General features: G+C 53.9%; 3 non-coding genes across 3 annotated transcripts; 1 reads left to right on the forward strand and 2 right to left on the reverse strand.

The window, feature by feature from the left end:
- Nucleotides 1-973: 973 nt before the first annotated feature.
- LOC127041611 (U5 spliceosomal RNA) lies at nt 974-1,089 on the reverse strand. The gene has a single exon (XR_007771701.1). It is a non-coding gene; the product is annotated as a U5 spliceosomal RNA (small nuclear RNA).
- A 3,505-nt stretch (nt 1,090-4,594) lies between these two features.
- LOC127041592 (U1 spliceosomal RNA) lies at nt 4,595-4,758 on the forward strand. Its single transcript, XR_007771685.1, has one exon. It is a non-coding gene; the product is annotated as a U1 spliceosomal RNA (small nuclear RNA).
- Nucleotides 4,759-10,733: 5,975 nt separating this feature from the next.
- TRNAQ-CUG (transfer RNA glutamine (anticodon CUG)) lies at nt 10,734-10,805 on the reverse strand. Its single transcript has one exon. It is a non-coding gene; the product is annotated as a tRNA-Gln (tRNA).
- Between the last annotated feature and the right edge of the window lie 6,627 nt (nt 10,806-17,432).

Raw genomic sequence — 17,432 nt, forward strand, 5'->3', positions numbered from 1 at the left:
TCATTGAGCAGGAGTACAGAAATCGATTTTAAGACCCCTTAAAATTGATTTTAAGTGCCTTGTAGTGTGGATGGGTACAGTGTTAAATCGATTTAACGCTGTTTAAATCGATTTAACGCTGTAGTGTGGACCCTAACTCTTACAGCAAACCAGGGAAAAGAAAGCCTATGCAAGCGCTATTCCGCAGCCCCCATGCTCTTTTCTGCTCCTTCCCACCAAACTATCTCAAACATACAGTCAATTGCATCAAAGCAATTCCTCACTATTTGGGGCATTGATGCCCCTTAGTCCCCCTGAGGTGATCGGCTGGTTCCTTCTGGCCTTAAACGCTAGGTAGGAAAATGACTCAAAGGGCCACAACCTTTCTCTTCTTCTGCTCCTATGAACTATCCCTCATCTGGACAAAACCTTTGAAAACACTGGTGTTTTCCCAGCAGGAAAGGGATGGACAATTTCTCTTCTGTGGGGAGACGAGGGAAACCATGCAATCACCTTCTGGAAGGTATATCAAGGAGGGCGGTGTAAGAACCCTCACGGACTAGATTAAGAAAGCAGCTCTTTAACTGACCTTCCAACAATGACAAACTAAAATCTGCAAAAGCAGCCTTTCAACTCAGGGGCCCAATAACAAGCTGTTGCCAATAACTAACCGCAGAGATACAAATGACTCCAAACCATACATTCTTAGGACAAACCAAACCTTAACACAAACAACGCCGCATTTATTTGCTGCTCTTCAACAGTGATAACCAAGAACTTCCGAAACCAAAGAGCCAGCAGAATACCCATCACAAAAGTGTCCCCTGCTAGATAGGAAGCCATCTCACTAACACGATGAGCTCAAAGTAAAATAAAATAACAGGATCGAAAATCCCAAACAGTCATTTTCAGAGCTCTGAATTGTTTATAGGAAAGCTCAAGCCACTGACACCAGTTCAGGTAGTCCCCTTCTGTTCTTTTCACAACAGAGAACAGCCTCGCCAAAGCAAAGCCTCAAAAAATTGGGTACAAACTCATAAATGTTCATCTCCACGTAAATCTTTAGTAAAAGATGAAAGATTTATACGAACTGAAGAGAAAACAGAGTACATAGAAGACCGGGCAGAGGCGCTGCCGGGGCAACCGCGTATGCTACCACAAGTCAGAGTGAGTACTCTCACAGCCCGCTAAACCGCAGAGCTTTTAGAGGAAATGGAATTGAACCGATTGACAGCCCGAGTTGGATCATGGGAACCGGGGACACAGGGAGTAATACTAGCCCCTTGACGAGGGACTCGCTTCGCTGCGAGCAGTGCACTGTGAGTATGCAAATAAGATGCTCCGGCCGTCTCCGGCGCTCAAAAGAGTCTTTTCTCCGGGCTGCCTCTGCTCCTTCCCCAGCTGGGCGGAGATTGGGATGCGGCGAGGGTGGGGAAGCTGCTCTCCTGAGACAGTCCCGCTGATGCCCAGGCACATGGAGGACGAAGCAAGAGGGCACTTGGCTCACAGCTAAAATCCGGAGCAACAGCACACACTTTGCCAAGGAACAGGAGGCAGGATCTCGGACATGAGATTCTATCTGCCGGCCGGGGTGCGACCCCGCGTTGCACCTGCTGCTTGGTCTGCCTCTGCTGCAAAGTAGCTCGCCTCAGATCCTTGGAGTTCACTGAGCTGCAGCTCGCCCTGATGCACAGGAACAGCTTAAAAATCATGGACTCTCAGGCTACGTCTACACTACAGCATAAAAGCGAAATTATTAAAACCGGTTTTATAAAATCAATTTTACGCATCCACACTAGGGCACATTAATTCGGTGGTGTGCGTCCATGGTCCTAGGCTACCATCGATTTCTGGAGCGGTGCACTCTGGGTAGCTACAGTAAAAGAATGAGACCAATAACTTCAATTTCCGTCCACACTAACCCTAAATCGATATTGTAATGTCGATTTTAGGGTTACTCCTCTCGTTGGGGAGGAGTACAGAAATCGATTTTAAGAGCCCTTAATATCGATTTAAAGTGCCTTGTAGTGTGGACGGGTACAACGTTAAATCGATTTAACGCTGTTTGAATCGATTTAACGCTGTAGTGTGGATCAGGCCTCAGGGTTGGAAGGGACCTCAGGAGGTCATCTAGTCCAACCCAATCCCCAACTAAATCATCCCGGCCAGGGCTTTGTCAAGCCTGACCTTGAAAACCTCTAAGGAAGGAGATTCCACCACCTCCATTGGAATAGGGAACCCATTCCAATGCTTCATCACCCTCCTCGTGAAAAAGGGTTTTCCTAATATCCAACCGCCACCTTCCCAACCACAACTTGGGACCATTGCTCCTTGTTCTGTCATCTGGTACCACTGAGAACAGTTTAGATCCATCCTCTTTGGAACCCCCTTTCAGGTAGTTGGAAGCAGCGATCAATCCCCCCTCATTCTTCTCTTCTGCAGACTAAACAATCCCAGTTCCCTCAGCCTCTCCTCATAAGTCATGTCTTCCAGGCCCCGCACCCCCCCTCCCCCGCAATCATTTTTCTTGCCCTAGGCTGGACTCTTTTCAGTTTTTCCACATCCTTCTTGTAGTGTGGGGGCCAAAACTGGACAGGGTACTCCAGATGAGGCCTCACCAATGTCAAATAGAAGGGAACGATCACGTCCCTTCATCTGCTGGCAATGCCCCTACGTATGCAGTCCAAAATGCCGTTAGCCTTCTTGGCAACAAGGGCACACTGTCGACTCATAGGCAGCTTCTCGTCCACTGTAACCCCTGGGTCCTTTTCTGCAGAACTGCTGCCTAGCCATTCGGTCCCTAGTCTGGAGCAGTGCGTGGGATTCTTCTGTCCTAAGTGTAGGACTGGGCACTTGTGCTTGTTGAACCTCATCAGGTGTCTTTTGGCCCAATCCTCTAATTTGTCTAGGTCCCTCTGTATCCTATCCCTACCCTCCAGTGTATCGACCGCTCCTTCCAGTTTAGTGTCATCTGCAAACTTGCTGAGAGGGCAGTCCACGCCATCCTCCAGAACATTAATGAAGATATTGAACACAACCGGCCCCAGGACCGACCCCTGGGGCACGCCGCTTGATATCGGCTGCCAATTAGACGTGGAGCCATCAATCGCTACCCGACGACCTAGCCAGCTTTCTCTCCACCTTATAGTCCATTCATCCAGCCCATACTTCTTGAACTTGCCGACAAGAATACTGTGGGAGATGATTGTATCAAAAGCTTTGATAAAATCAAGGAATAACACGTCCATTGCTGTCCCCTCATCCCCAGACCCAGTTATCTGGTCAAAGAAGGCAATTCGGTTAGTCAGGCGTGACTTACCCTTGCTGAATCCATGCTGACTGCTGCTGATCACTTGCCTCTCCTCTGAGTGCTTCAGAATTGATTCCTTGAGGACCTGCTCCATGATTTTTCCAGGGACTGAGGTGAGGCTGACTGGCCTGTAGTTCCCCGCATCCTCCTTCTTTCTTCCCTTTTTTAACGATGGGCACTACATTAGCCTTTTTCCAGTCATCCGGGACCTCCCCCGATCACCATGAGTTTTCAAAGATAATAGCCAATGGCCCTGCAATTACACCCGCCAACTCCTTTAGCACCCTCGGATGCAGCGCATCCAGCCCCACGGATTCATGCTCCTCCAGCTTTTCTAAATAGTCTCAAACCACTTCTTTCTCCACAGGGGGCCGGTCACCTCCTCTCCATGCTGTGCTGCCCAGTGCAGCAGTCTGGGAGCTGATTTTGTTCGTGAAGACGGGGGCGGGGCAGGAGAAAGCATTGACTACCTTAGCTTTTTTCACATCCTCTGTCACTAGGTTGCCTCTCTCATTCAGTAAGGGGCCCACAGTTTCCTTGACTTTCTTCTTCTTGCTAACATACCTGAAGAAACCCTTCTTGTTGTTACTCTTAACATCTCTTGCTAGCTGCAACTCCAAGCCTGAGTTGCCCTTCCTGATTTCGCTCCTGCCTGCCCGAGCAATAGTTTTATACTCCTCCCTGGTCATTTGTCCAATCTTCCACTTCTTCCCACGGCGCTGCCTGCCAGTGCACTCAGCCTCACTTGACAGGTAACAAAAGGGATGGAGTGGCCTTCCAGTTTCTGGAGAGCGGCTGACAACACCCGACCCTCTGCACTGAGGAAAAACTGACGTGAGACAAGGCAGGGGAGGTCGTTCTTGTATTGAACCAACTTCCGGTGGGGAGAGAGAGCAGCAAAATGCAAGCTGCACTCTTTCCCCAGCAGCAGCTGGTCCATGTCGTCTCTCTGATAGCCTGGATGCCTGGGACGGGACCCGGCTTCAACTCCAGGGCACGCAAGAGCCCTGGCCCGGGCAGGCAGGGGGAGGGGCCCGAGCGGAGGGGCGGAGCCGCATGAGCATGGATGCAGATCTGTGTGCGAGCAGAGCATTGTGGGAGCAGAGACAGGCTGCCCAGCAGGGCCCGCCTTTGGCCCCACGAGCTCGGCATGGAGAAGGAAGGGGCCTCGGGGACGCAGCGGGGCAGCTGTCGGCAGTGGGGGCCGGTGTGGGCGAGGCCGGGGGCTCGGGGCGCGGCGGTCCGACCCGTGTCTTATAAGTCTGGGGAGAGTGAGGGCGGGTGGCAGCTGGGCAGTAGGACCTCATACTTACCTGGCAGGGGAAATACCATGATCATGGAAGTGGTTTTCCCAGGATGAGGCTTATCCATTGCACTGTGGGTGTGCTGACCCCTGCGATTTCCCCAAATGCGGGAAACTCAACTGCTTAATTTGTGGTAGTGGGGGACTGCGTCCGTGCTCTCCCCTGGTGATTGGTTGAAAAGACAGGAAAACGAGATGCCTTGGGGAGTGCTGCTCAATGGGCTGGAGAGGCTTGGTCCAGCATGTAGCTGTGTGCTTGGTTGGTTTTGACAAAAGCAGTTTTGCTTTTCTGTCTTTGTGACTGCTCTTTTTCTCAGGCCTTGTCGCTCTTGGTACCTTTGTCATTACTGCTGATAATGGGGCTAAGGGAGAGAAAGCAAAGCTCAGTTCTGAAATTTTACTTGTGGCTTCCAAGACTCTGTGCTTTCTTGATCTTCCCTGGTCTTTTGCAGCTGATCTGCTCTCTAGTCTGCTTTGGGGGGGGCGGGGGCTTGGACTAATGCCTTCTTTTGCTCTAAGGGGAGCTGCCCGCCCGCCTGCTCTGCTTCTTTCCCTGCTTGTAGCTTCTTGCCCAGCCCTCCTTCTTGGGCTCTTCCTCCTTTGATGGGAGGACGGCCTGTCCAAAAGGCCTGTCCTGCCCGGTCCCGTCGTCCACCAGGTAGCCTCGCCCCCTGCCCTGGGGCCGCTTTGGCTTTTGCTGTCTGTTCCTGTCTCTTGGTGGCCTCCCTGTCTGTGCTACAGAGACCAGGCTGTCACAACCCTGTGCTGGAGGAGGTCTTTCCATCGCTTTAGGCCCACCGCCTCCCCGAATGCCCTTAGCTACGCTGGGGGTTAGGGTGGCGTGGCCGCGACGCCCAGGAGCGGGGTTCCCTTTTGCGCACCCCTGATGGACGGAGCTGTTTTGACTTAACTCTTCGGGACTCTCAAACTCTCGGGCCTGGTCTGCACGGGGAACGTAAATCGGCGCGGCTACGTCAGTCCACGCCTTGGTGGGAAGAATTCTTCCGTCGACCTAGCTCTCGCCTTTCAGGGAGGTGGATGGCCTGCCCCAGCGAGGAAAACCCTCTCCAGGACCCTTATCCGGGAACAGTGCCCTTCCATTTGGGGAGATTATGCTGACCTGTGACTACCAATCTCTCACTGTTAACTCTTACAGCAAACCAGGGCAAAGAAAGCCTATGCAAGTGCTATTCTGCAGCCCCGATGCTCTTTTCTGCTCCTTCCCACCGTAGGTTAAGCAGGGTTACTATGAACTCTAGCCTGCCATCTTTTGGTGATCTGTTGTAAAGGCCTTTTGAGGCTGATGTCATTTGCATGGTTCCACCCACCCCGGATTGCATGATGGGAGTGCTTGTCCAAATGGTCATTTCAGCTACTGTGGGATCCCCAGTCTCTTTGTAATTGGGGAAGGAGTAATGCAGTGTATTTTCCTGTTCGTTCTGGATCAAGGAGAGAGTAACTGTACCTGGCATTTGAGGTCTGAGAGCTTCTCCCTTGCCTGAAAAGTACTCACCCATTAAGGGGTCTGGGTTCCAAAGACCCAAAGCTGGGTGGGTGTTTATGTTTGTTTGGGTCTTGCTGGTCTGTGCTTGTGCCTGCTAGTTTCTGTCCTGGTGTGTAAAGGCAAAGATGTGTTTGAATCTATTTGAGTTGCTGTTAGTGCTGCAGTCATTTGCCTTAAGCTTATGCCACTCAATCTTTTTCAGGGTATGCTTTGGTTCCTGAGAGGTAAAAGAGTGCTGCATGTGTGGTGTTATGGAGTGAGGTAGCAAAGGTTGGTGTTGCAGAGGGGGTGCATGTGCCACAAAAATTCCATCCCCTGTGAACCCCAGCTCTGGTCCCAGAGTCCAGAATTTGCATAAACCCTCCTGCTGACCTGTGATTAAGAATTTGGTTGCAGAGGTAGTTCGTGTGTCACAGCTGAACTCCCAGTGTGCAATCTGCAAAATTTCCTTGCTGTTGTTTGTTCCAGTGTTAGTACAGGTTTAATTTTGCTTCTGTGTAGGTTTGTTTCAGGCTGTGACCATTTTGGTTTATTGGGTTGTTTTGGTTTTTTTAGTTGGACTGGAGCTTTTAATTGACATTTTCTGGATCGAATGGCTGTCCTACAACACCAGTTTTGACATAGTTCTGCATATTTTATACAGATTTGACCAGTATTCAAGGATTGAATTCCTTTATAGGAGGTTTTAGTGGTCATGCTTATTTATCTGATGTTATTTTATCATTCTGCTGCAGCACACTTTTTTGATAAAATGTTGAAATTATTAATTTACAGCATTTGTTAGTTTTTATTTTTACAAACAAAGTTTTTCTTAATGTTTGGGTTTTAAATTAAGCCTTGTTTTTGGTTTCCATTTAGGTTTTGGTTACTTATGGGATCTTTAAGAGAACTTTGGATTCAGTACTAAAATTTGGACAGATTTAGAATATTTGAAATAAACTCTGTTTACTATTTTATTTTAATAAAGTTTGTATTGCTGTAAACCCTAGCCCGGGGGAGAGGAGATGAGTCTGGCCTTTAACTGAGAAGGAGCAGAGTCATGGCCTCCATGAAGGGTGGGGCCAGGTGATGGGGGGCACAGCCCCCCAATTTTTTTGTCTAGCCCATCTCAGTCCCCGGCTAAAGGAGAAGAGTCTGATGCCACCCCTTCTGGTTACTGGGTGTCACTGCTGCTCCAAGGGAAACATGCTCTGTGCCTTAGCCAGACTGGTGGGAAACACACTCTGTGCCTTATCGTGACTGGTCCGTGGGTTTCACTGCTCGTAGAGCGCAGACGCATGCTGTGCATTATGCCACCTGACCAGTGGGTGTCACTGCTGTATCAAGGGAAACACCTTCTGTGCATTACCTTGAATGACCAGGAGGCGTCACTGCTGCTCCAAGGGAAACATGCTCTGTGTGTTACCCTGATTGGCCACTGCGTGTCACTGCTGCTCCAAGCAAAACCCCTTCTGTGCATTACTCTGACTGCCCACTGGGTGTCACCGCTGCTCCAAGGGAGACATAAGAACGGCCAGACTGGTTCAGACGCAAAGTCCATCTAGCCCAGTATCCTCCTGTCTTCTGACAGTGGCCAGTGCCAGGTGCCCCAGAGGGAATGAACAGAGCAGGGACTCATCAAGTGATCCATCCCCTGTTGCCCATTCCCAGCTTCTGGCAAACAGAGGGTACAGGCAGAATCCCTGCCCACCCTGGCTAATAGCCCTTGATGGATCTATCCACCATAAACTTATCTAGTTCTTTTTTGAACCCTGTTATAGTCTTGGCCGTCACAACATGCTCTTGCAAGGAGTTCCACAGGTTAACTATGCAACTTCCCTGACTTTACCCCCACTCTCCCCTGGCCAGGTTGTATATGGAAAAGAGGATGAGGATGAGGAGAGCCATGATGTGTCTGTCAGTGGCTGGTGCCTCAGTTTCCTCTAGGCAGCAGTGCTGCAGGCTCCTTTGGTCTGTGCCCATGCAACTGTGTCTGGGGAAGGGGGAGTAAAGGCTCATTTTTCCCAGCCCCACGCCCCACCCCCAGCAGCTGGGGAATCCAGGCCAAATTTAACCCTGGTAGCTGGGCCGGGATTAGCCTGGGCTGGGGTAGGGCTGGGGAGGAATTGGGAGGGAGACAGATGCACCTGCTGTGAGGGAAGATCCTCCCATTCCCTGAAAACCCCCTTCACTCCTTGCAGCATAGCACCCCCTTGCGTTTCTTTCTCTGTTATGGGAGCTGTCTGCTGCCTGCTTCTCCCTTAGCATCGTCTCTCCCCATCCTGGGGCACTGGCATTGCTCATCCTGTGCAAACAGGCAGGCCCTGGTGTGCCCCATGGCACTGCTCTGCAATTGTGGGGGCAGCTGTTGGATGGAGCCATATCAAAATATGGGAGTGGGCAAGGCTGGGACCAGGACTCCTGGGTTCTCCCCTCAAATTTGGGAGGGGAGTGGAGGTTAGGGGGTAGAGTCGGGGAGGGACAGGGCTGGGACCAGGGATACTGCTTTTTCTGGTTTTCTCCACCTCCTGCAGCTGCCTCGGTCCTTTCAGTGTGTTTCTTGTTCCAAATTCATTTGCTGACTTGTGTAACTCACCCCAGAGGTGGCTGCATCTCAGTGTTGGGTGAGGCACCCTTGGCTGCATCACCTCTTAACTGCGTCTCTCTCCCCCTTCGGGTGACCCTGCAGCACTCAGAAAACATCCACAAGATCATGGGGCACGTTGAGCACTGGGCAGGCAGGGGTCAGGCTCCCATCCCTCCCTCCAGAGAATGGGACTCAGCACCCCCTAATTTTACAGGGATTAAAAAGGGGCAAAGGGGGGCAAATCAGAGGAGGGGGTGGCCAGGATCTGAGCAGCGGGTGGAAATTGACTGGTCGGGGGGTCAAGATGCTGGAGGCAGAGTTAGGAGAGGGACTGAAGGGCAAAGTCAATGACGGGGGAAGGAGCCAGAGTTAAGCCCAGAGGGAGGCGCTACCAGAGGGTTAAATCCTAGCACAGGCAGGGCAGAGGGGTAACAGTGATCCCGGTGGGCTGAGACTCCAGTGTTTGCAAACATGGGTAGGGGGAGCAGAGGGCTTTTTTATTTCCCCTCTCACAGTCAGCACCTCTCAGCATGGGCTTCCCAGGGCTGGGCTCTTAAAGGCACAGGCATCCCACTGCCTAGACACTGCAGCTCCTCTCTGATGTAACCTATTCAGGTGCTGCAGTAGGAGACTCAATTCAGTGAAACTGGGCATTCCCTATATGCCCCCCAGTCAGGGGGCTGTGCACCCCCTTCCCCGAATTTCCCCAACAACCCCTCCCTCAGTGGTCAGGTAGTTACATGCAGCGCTGCCAATGTTGTCATTGGTTGCAAATTTGAATGGAAATTGAAACGTTAACACACACTTTAAAAGCAGATACAACGTCTGAAAACTACTTGTACCAGAGAAAGTAAAATAGGTTTGGAAAGTCTGGACAAAGCCGGGTTTCCTCACCCAGCTGTTGTGTTTGCTGACAATGTCGGTGCATTGGCTTCGGCAGTGTTGGCCAACCTTAGAATTTCAAATGATGATTTGTAAGCAAGGTGTGAATGAGCTCTCCCCTGACAGCTACTGATGACCAGGGTTGGGAGGAGGCTTTGGGACCAGACTGTATTTACGTGAACTCACCTACTCTGCCGAAGTATCCAGCGGACAGAGCTGGGCTGCCTCTGCTCTAGGTGCCCGGCGGAGGGAAGGTGTGTGGGGCTCCAGCCTGGGACTCTTCCTCCCTCCTGCCAAGACCTGACTATTAATTGCTATCCTGGCACTCTTTTCTTCAAGTGCCATGTGAGCCAGAGGAAAAGTGTGGTAGGAAGCACAAGGGCCAAGCTTGTGAACATCAGGTGCAGCAGCAAGAATCCCAACTATCAGGGTAGCAAGTTCTAGAGCCCTAACCCATTGTAGCCATCCCAGCCAAAGACCTGGCTCTAGGAGGTGTGAGTCACCCAGCAGGAGGGGAAAGATTCACTCTTACACAGCTTGAGACAGGGAAGTTGAGCTCTGGGGCTTTACCACAAGCATGGGTGGCAAGTTTATAGAAATTTTGTTGGAGCCCAGAACCCGCACCCCAACTCTGCCCCCCAAAATCCACCCCCACCTGCCTAAGGCTCTGGGGGGGAGGTCTGAGGTGCTGATCCTGGGCTGGGGATTAGGGTGCAGGAGGGGTGCAGGGTACAGGCTTTGGGATGGAATTTGGGTGCTGGGTTCAGGCTCCAGCAGGGGGTGGGGTTGTACGAAGGGGTGAGAGGTGCACCCTCTGGGAGGGAGTGCAGAGCTGAGAGCTGTGGGGCTGAGGATGAGGGGTTCATGACTGGGGCAGAGGGATGGGGGCATTGGAGAGGCTCAGGGCAGCCTGCTTTGCCCTTAGTAGATGGCAGGCATTGGACCCTGGGGCAGCAGACAGCAGTTCTGCCCCAATCCCTCTACTCCAGCAGCAGGAGCAGGCAGGGGACAAGCGCACGCTGCTTTTTGTCAGGCAGGGACGCAGCGCCGCACATGCAGGGGTGGCAGGCACAGGCCAAGAGACCCAGCTCCAAATATTGCTGCAGCAGGGCCCCCAGCCCTGAATATTCCTGGAGCCCGAGCACCACAAATGTATATAACCTGCTGCCTATGACCACAAGCTGACACAAGGTCCCACTGAGATTTGAACTCAGATTACAGGATTCAGAGTCCTGAGTGCTGTCCATTACACCATGGGACCAGCTTGTGCTGCCTTCTTTGCACATCGGTGACCCTCATGGGGCTGGCTTGTGTAAGGGGGCTCTTGGCCCTTTACTAAAACTTAGTGTGTGTGGGAGGGGGTTGGTTGGCTAGTTCCCAGCACCAATAGAAGGGGGAAGGATCAATGGGAAATCAGAACCCTGAGACTGACAGTCCCCAGGGACAATGGGGAGAGGCCAAAGCTCCAAGTTAGCTGCACTGACAGGCCAGGCAGTGTAATGAGAGAGTCACCAAGCCAGGGGGTCCCATCCTCCATGTGATCTGGAACTGCCTGGGCGAGAGTGGGACAGAGCTAAGGAGAGAGCAGGAGCCCGAGAAGAGCCGGGGAGCAGAGCTGTGCAGGTGTAGTGCCAGAAACTGCTACATGTAGGAATTTGCAACCTGTAGCAATTACTGATACCTGAAGTTGTTCTTATTTGCTGACTTGTCCTAATTGGCTAAAACTTGACAGTGGTTTCTCTAGCAAAGGCCAGTCCCTGGCCCCTTGGTCCAGACACCTTCCTTCATATCAGGCTAGGGTGACCAGATGTCAAGATGAAATATTGGGATGTGGGGGGTGGAGCAAAAAAAAATAAGCTGGAGGGCCCCCCTGCCGCCAAGCGGAAGTGGCACAGCCCCATCTCCAACCAACTCTCGGCTCCAACCCCCGCTACACCCCCAGCTCCCCCATCCCCTCACTCCTGGGCCCAGCTTGGGCTCCGAGCTCTGCAGCCGAGCCATGATCCGGGCCCCTCCTGCCGCTCCCGGGCAAGGGGTGAATCAGGCAGCTCCGGGCAGGAGTGTGTCAGCCCCACTTGTGTCTCCGGCCCCCGCCCACCTGGGCCCTGCCTGCTCCGTGCTGCCCCCAGCCCCACTACGCTGCCCTGCAGGCTGCAGGGCTGGAGCAGCTTCTGCGCTGCGCTCCCGGCCATGGCCATGGCCCATGTGCAAACCTGCGCGGGGAGGGGCGCTGCCTTCCCTCTCCAGGTCTGCAAGGGGAATGTGAAGTGGCCGTTCCTGCGGGGTGGGGCGCTGGGTTCCCTTCCCGGCTCTGCGAGGTGACTGGGGAGCGGACGTTCCTGGGCGGGCGGGGTGCTGGGGGCCCTCCCAGCTCTGCAGGGGGAGTGGGGAGCAGCCGTTCCTGCAGGGGCGGGGCGCTGCCTTCCTCTGCGAGGGGACAGTGGAGACACCATTCCAGCGGGGACGGGCCGCTGTTTTACTCTCCACCTCCGCCAGGAGATTGGGGAGCGGCTGTTCCTGCGGGGGTGGGGCGCTGGGTTCCCTCCCTAGCTCTGCCAGAGGACTGGGCAGCGGCAGTATTAGCAGGGGCAGGACGCTTAGTTGTCTCCCCGGCTCTGCTAGGGGACTGGAGAGCGGCCGTTCCTGGGCGCGTGGGGCGATAGGTTCCTTCCTAGTTCTGCGACGGGAATGGGGAGTGGCCGTTCCTGTGGGGTTGGGGCGCTGGCTTTCCTTCCCAGCTCTGCCCGGTAACTGGGGAGTGGCCATTCCTGCGGGGTGGGGTGCTGTGTTCCCTCCCCAGCTCTGCGAGGTGACAGGGGAGCAGCCGTTCCTGCAGGGGCAAGGTGCTACCTCCCCTCCCCAGCTCTGAGAAGGGACTGGGATGCGATCTTTCCTGCAGGGGCGGGGCGCTAGGTTCCCTTCCCAGCTCAGCCAGGGGACTGAGGAGTGGCCGTTCGTGCGGGCGCGGGGCTTCACTGCCCAGCTCTGGGAGGGGAGCAGGGAGTGGCGGTTCGAGCGGGGGAGGAGCGTTGCCTTCCCTCCCCAGCTCTGGCAGGGGCCTGGGGAGTGGCGGTTGCAGCAAGGGCGGGGCACTAGCTTCACTCCCCAGCTTTGGATGGGGACTGGGGAGTGGCCGTTCAAGTGAGGACGGGGCACTGGCCTCCCTCCCCAGCTCTGGGAGAGGCATGGGGTGTGGCCGCTCAAGTGGGGGCGGGGCGCTGGCTTCCCTCCCCAACTGTGGGAGGGGTCTGGGGAGTGGCGGTTCGAGTGGGGGCAGGCAGCGAGCTCCTTGCTTTAGTCACAGTCTCAGAGCCAGCGTGAGCCCCCTCTCCGGTATGCAGGGGGGGTGGGGAGAATCTCTCCCTCCCACTCAGCCGCAGGGGGCTGGTTACAGGTAGGCAGGTATCCTGAGCCCAGCAGCCCCTCCCCCCTGCCAGCCACGTCATTTGCATTTTCACAGATCATTTCCGTCTTACCCAATTGGTTCCCTGGATTTGAATTCAAACCCTCGGCCGTTACAGGAGCAGGGCCTGGATCCTGTCCCCAAGAGACACAGTCACCCCCCAACATGGCCTCCCAGCCAATATCCTGGAGAACCCCAACGACCAGCCAGCCAGACCCCTCCTGGGTCTGCACACAGATCCAGGCCATATGCAGGACGGGGGGCTTCACCCTGGGGACCTTCACCCAGGTCCCACAGCCCCTCAGCATCTGCGGCTGCACCACCACAGTTCTCTCTGTCCCAGGGTCTTGCCACCCCCTGCATGTTTCCCCACTGACCCTTGGGCAGCCCCCTATGTCTCTCTGCTCCACCATCCCCAGTCCATGCTGGTGCTGCTTCTCCTGCAGCTTTTCCTCAGGCTCTTGCTCTCACGATCCTCTCGCACTCTCAGGCTCTGCTCCCATCCCATATGTCTTCGATCCCCTGATGGGGAACCTGATCGTGAAAACCATCATCTGTTTGGAGACCAGACTCTCGGGGATGTCTGGCTGCTGCTCCAGGTGCTCCCAGCTACTTTTTTAGCCCCAACTGGGTCAGGAATCTGCTCCTCAGACGTGTCCTTCTCCTCCCACTCACGATTAACTGTGCCTTGGTGAACTTCCCCGTGCGTAACCCTCTTTGTGCACAGGATCACAATGTCCTTCTCAAGGAGATGGTGATAGGCCATCACTTCACCGTTCCCAAGTGGCTCTGGACTGACAGGCCTGTGTGCTCTTGGCTCCCCCATGGTTTCCAGGAAGAACCCCTGGTGTGGCAGCCCATTCTCGTGGTCACCACCTCTTTGCCAGGGTCGAGCTGCCATCCCCAGGGGAACCTGCTACTGCAAAAATCCTCTCTCCGAGGGCAAGCGGCAAGCTCCTCCGCCCCTGAGACTGCTGGCTGCAGTCCTCACGGGAACCCTGTTACTCCAACAGTCCTTCTCGCTGGTCACACACTCCCAGAGGTTAACCGCTCCCTGAAACTGTCCCTCTCTGAGCCTTCAGCATGCCTGGTTCTCATTATCCCTCCTTTGTTTTACTGCTCCCCAGTCACTTACTGCAAGCAGTGCCATTCACGGAGTGCAGTATATCCCACCTCTACCACCAGTTGTCTCGGAGACCATGGGCAATGCTCTGGAACTGCTCCCCACAAAACCAGTCAGGACTTTGAGGAGCCTCCTCTCCCTTGGAGCAGAAGTTTTTAGGGCAAGAGGCTCACAAGTCTTTACCTCCTGGGTCTCTCCTTGGAGCATTCAGCATCCTCTGACCCTCCGTGCGCTTCCCACAGCGAGTCTGCCCAGGCAAGGTCCATTCTGGGGGGGTATCAAGGTTTTTTCCCCACTTTGAAATTTAACGTCCAAAAAGTGGGGACCTGCATGATCACTTTTAATCTTTATTACCAGCTTAAATTTGGTATGCTGCCACCAGCCAAAAATATCGTGTTTGACACACTTCCTGTTCCCCCAAAGCCTTCCCTGGGGAATCCAAGACCCAAACCCCTTGGATCTGAACACAAGGAGAAATTAGCCTTCCCTCCCCTCTTTTTCCCCTGAGACTTTCCCCTCCCTGGGTTACCCTGAGAGGCTACACTGATCCAAACTCCTTGGATCTTAAAACAAAGAGGAATTAACCTCCCCCCCGTCCTTTACACCCCACCAATCTCTGGTGCATTCAGACCCAATCCCCTTGGGTCTTAAAACAAGGAAAGAAATCAATCAGGTTCTTAAAATAGAAAGCTTTTAATTAAAGAAATTATCTCTATAAAATCAGGATGGAAAATGTTTTACAAGGTATTCAGATTTATATAGCCTAGAGGGACCTCCCCACCCCCTTAGCCTGAGATTCAAAGTTACAGCAAACAGAGGTAAAAATTCTTCCAGGAAAAGACACATTTACAAGTAAAGAAAACAATCATAAGATTGATCCACGTTTCCTGGCTATACTTACTACTTTGAAACATGAAAGACTGATTCAGAAAGATTGGAGAAAACCTGGTTGCACGTCTGGTCCCTCTTAGCCCCAAGAGCAAACAAAGAACAAAACAAACAGCACAACAAAGACTTCCCTCCACCAAGATTTGAAAGTATCTTCTCCCCAGATTGTTCCTCTGGTCAGGTGTCAGCCAGGTTCACTGAGCTTCTTAACCCTTTACAGGTAAAAGAGATATTAACCCTTAACCATCTGTTTATGACAGGAGGGAAGCCAGCGTCCCGGTCCCCCCACCCCCCGTTGGAACAACCACTCCCCAGGCCCTTCCCAGAGTTGGGAACGGAAGTCCGCGCCCTGCCCCCGCTGGAAGTGCCCCTCCCCTGTATCCTCCCAGAGTTGGGTCGGGAACCCAGCGCCCCTCCCCCTCTCGAATGGCTACTCCCCGGTCCCCTCCCAGAGCTGGCGAGGGAACACAGCACCCCACCCCCGCTGGAACGGCCACTCCCGAGTCCCCTGACACAGCTAAGGAGGGAAGGCAGCGCCCCACCCCCGCAGGAATGGCCGCTACCTAGTACCCTCGCAGAGCTGGGGAGGGAACCCAGAGCACAGACGCCGCAGGGAAGGCCGCTCCCCAGTCTCCTCGCAGAGCTGAGGAGGGAACACAGCACCACGCCCCCTTAGGAAAGGACACTCCCCAGTCCCCTGGCAGAGCTGGGGAGGGAAGAAAGCGCCCCACGCCTGCACGAACATCCGCTCCCCAGTGGCCTTGCAGATCTGCGGAGGGAAGGCAGAGCCCCTCCCCCACTGGAACGGCCACTCACCAGTCCCCTGGCAGAGCTGGGAAGGGAACCCAGCACCCCGCCCCCGCTGGAAAGACAACATCCAAGTCCCCTCACAGAACTGGGGAGGGGAACTCAATACCCCGCCTCCGCAGGGACAGCCGCTCCTCAGTCTCCTGGCAGAGCTGAGGAAGGAACCCAAAGCCTCGCCCCCGCAGGAACGGCCGCTTCCCGGTCCCCTCGCAGAGCTGGGGAGGGAAGGCAGTGCCCTACCCCTGCAGGAACAGCCGCTCCCCAGTGTTGGTATCACTAGGCATAAATCTAAGCCTTAGTGAACCAAAGCTCCTCCATGTTGAACTCTACTTGATCTAGAAAGCTAGCAGCTGTGAAATGAAATGTGTAACAGTAAGTTATCAGTTGCAGCACAGCTAAAACCGCTCTAAAGCAGTAGTGATAAGGCCTGTGCACCTTTAGCAGAAGGACAAGGTAACTTGCAGAAGGAAAACTTACTAACGAGCTGCCGTGGCCAAGATTACATAATGCACCTGCGCTTACCTAATTGGTACGGGAAGGAAGGAGGAGGAGAGGGTGGGGGAAGAAAGAAGAAAGAGAAAAAAAAACGTATAAAAGGGGAAAAGCTGCTTGTGTAGTGGTGCATGATTTGAGACGTTCGTCTCCTTGCACCACTTTGAGTTCCCAATAAACTTTGCTTGCTTCTCCACCCTGGTGTGTGTTCACTGGCGCTTCACACTCTGAGCAACGAACCACTGTTGCTTGCCTGGGGCACCCTCTGTGTCGGCAACAGAAGGCATCGCCCCGACCCTTATAACAGTTCAAAAGGCGAAAACCCAGTAGATTCCTGGGGTACCTCCCTATACGCAAACAGCAGGTGAGGTAAGTACTTGTCCCAGTCCTGCGGATGCTGGTTCATAAATGTTTTTAGCATCATCTTCAGCATCTCGTTGAATCTTTCCACTAACCCATTGGACTGGGGGTGATACGCTGAGGCCTGGCTGTGCCGGATCCAACATTTCTCCCACAAGCACCGGAGCAGGGTCACCATGAAGTTGGACCCCTGGTCCGTTAAGACTTCCTTGGGGAACCCCACCCGGCTGAAAATGGTCAGCAACGCATCTGCCACAGTGTCTGCTTCGATAGAGGACAAGGCCACCGCCTCGAGGTAGCGAGTGGCGAAATCTACCACCAGAATGAGGGATTTTTCTGCAACTCAGCCTGGAACTCAGCAGATGAGACAGGGATGGAGACATGCTCTCTCTCTAGCTGGCTTGTTCTGAGGCCGCAGCCTTTCTGAGCCGTGTCCCTGGGTGTTCTCCTTGGGACGGGATTCTCCCTATTACCTCTTTGGGAAGTCCCAGGATGAGACTCTCTCTGCATTGCTGTGGGCCTGTTCCTTTGGGACTTCTCCCTGCCACCTCCCGACCGGGATCTTCACAAACTCATCGGCCAGCCGCCCTGTATGTTGTAGGTCCTCTGGTTTTTGGTCCCTCAACCACAGCCTCAGGTCGGATGGGTACTGCTCATACAGTTGCTCCAGTCCTAGCAGTTTAACCAGGTCCCTCTTCATCTGGGCCCCACTGGCCCACTTACTGGTGTATCCCTCCATGCGGATGGCTAGTAGCAGGTATGAGACCTCAGGGGTTTTATATTGACCCCGGAAACTCTCTCGGTACATCTCAGGA

Source organism: Gopherus flavomarginatus, assembly GCF_025201925.1.
Source record: "Gopherus flavomarginatus isolate rGopFla2 chromosome 13 unlocalized genomic scaffold, rGopFla2.mat.asm SUPER_13_unloc_3, whole genome shotgun sequence".
Lineage (NCBI taxonomy): Eukaryota > Metazoa > Chordata > Testudines > Testudinidae > Gopherus > Gopherus flavomarginatus.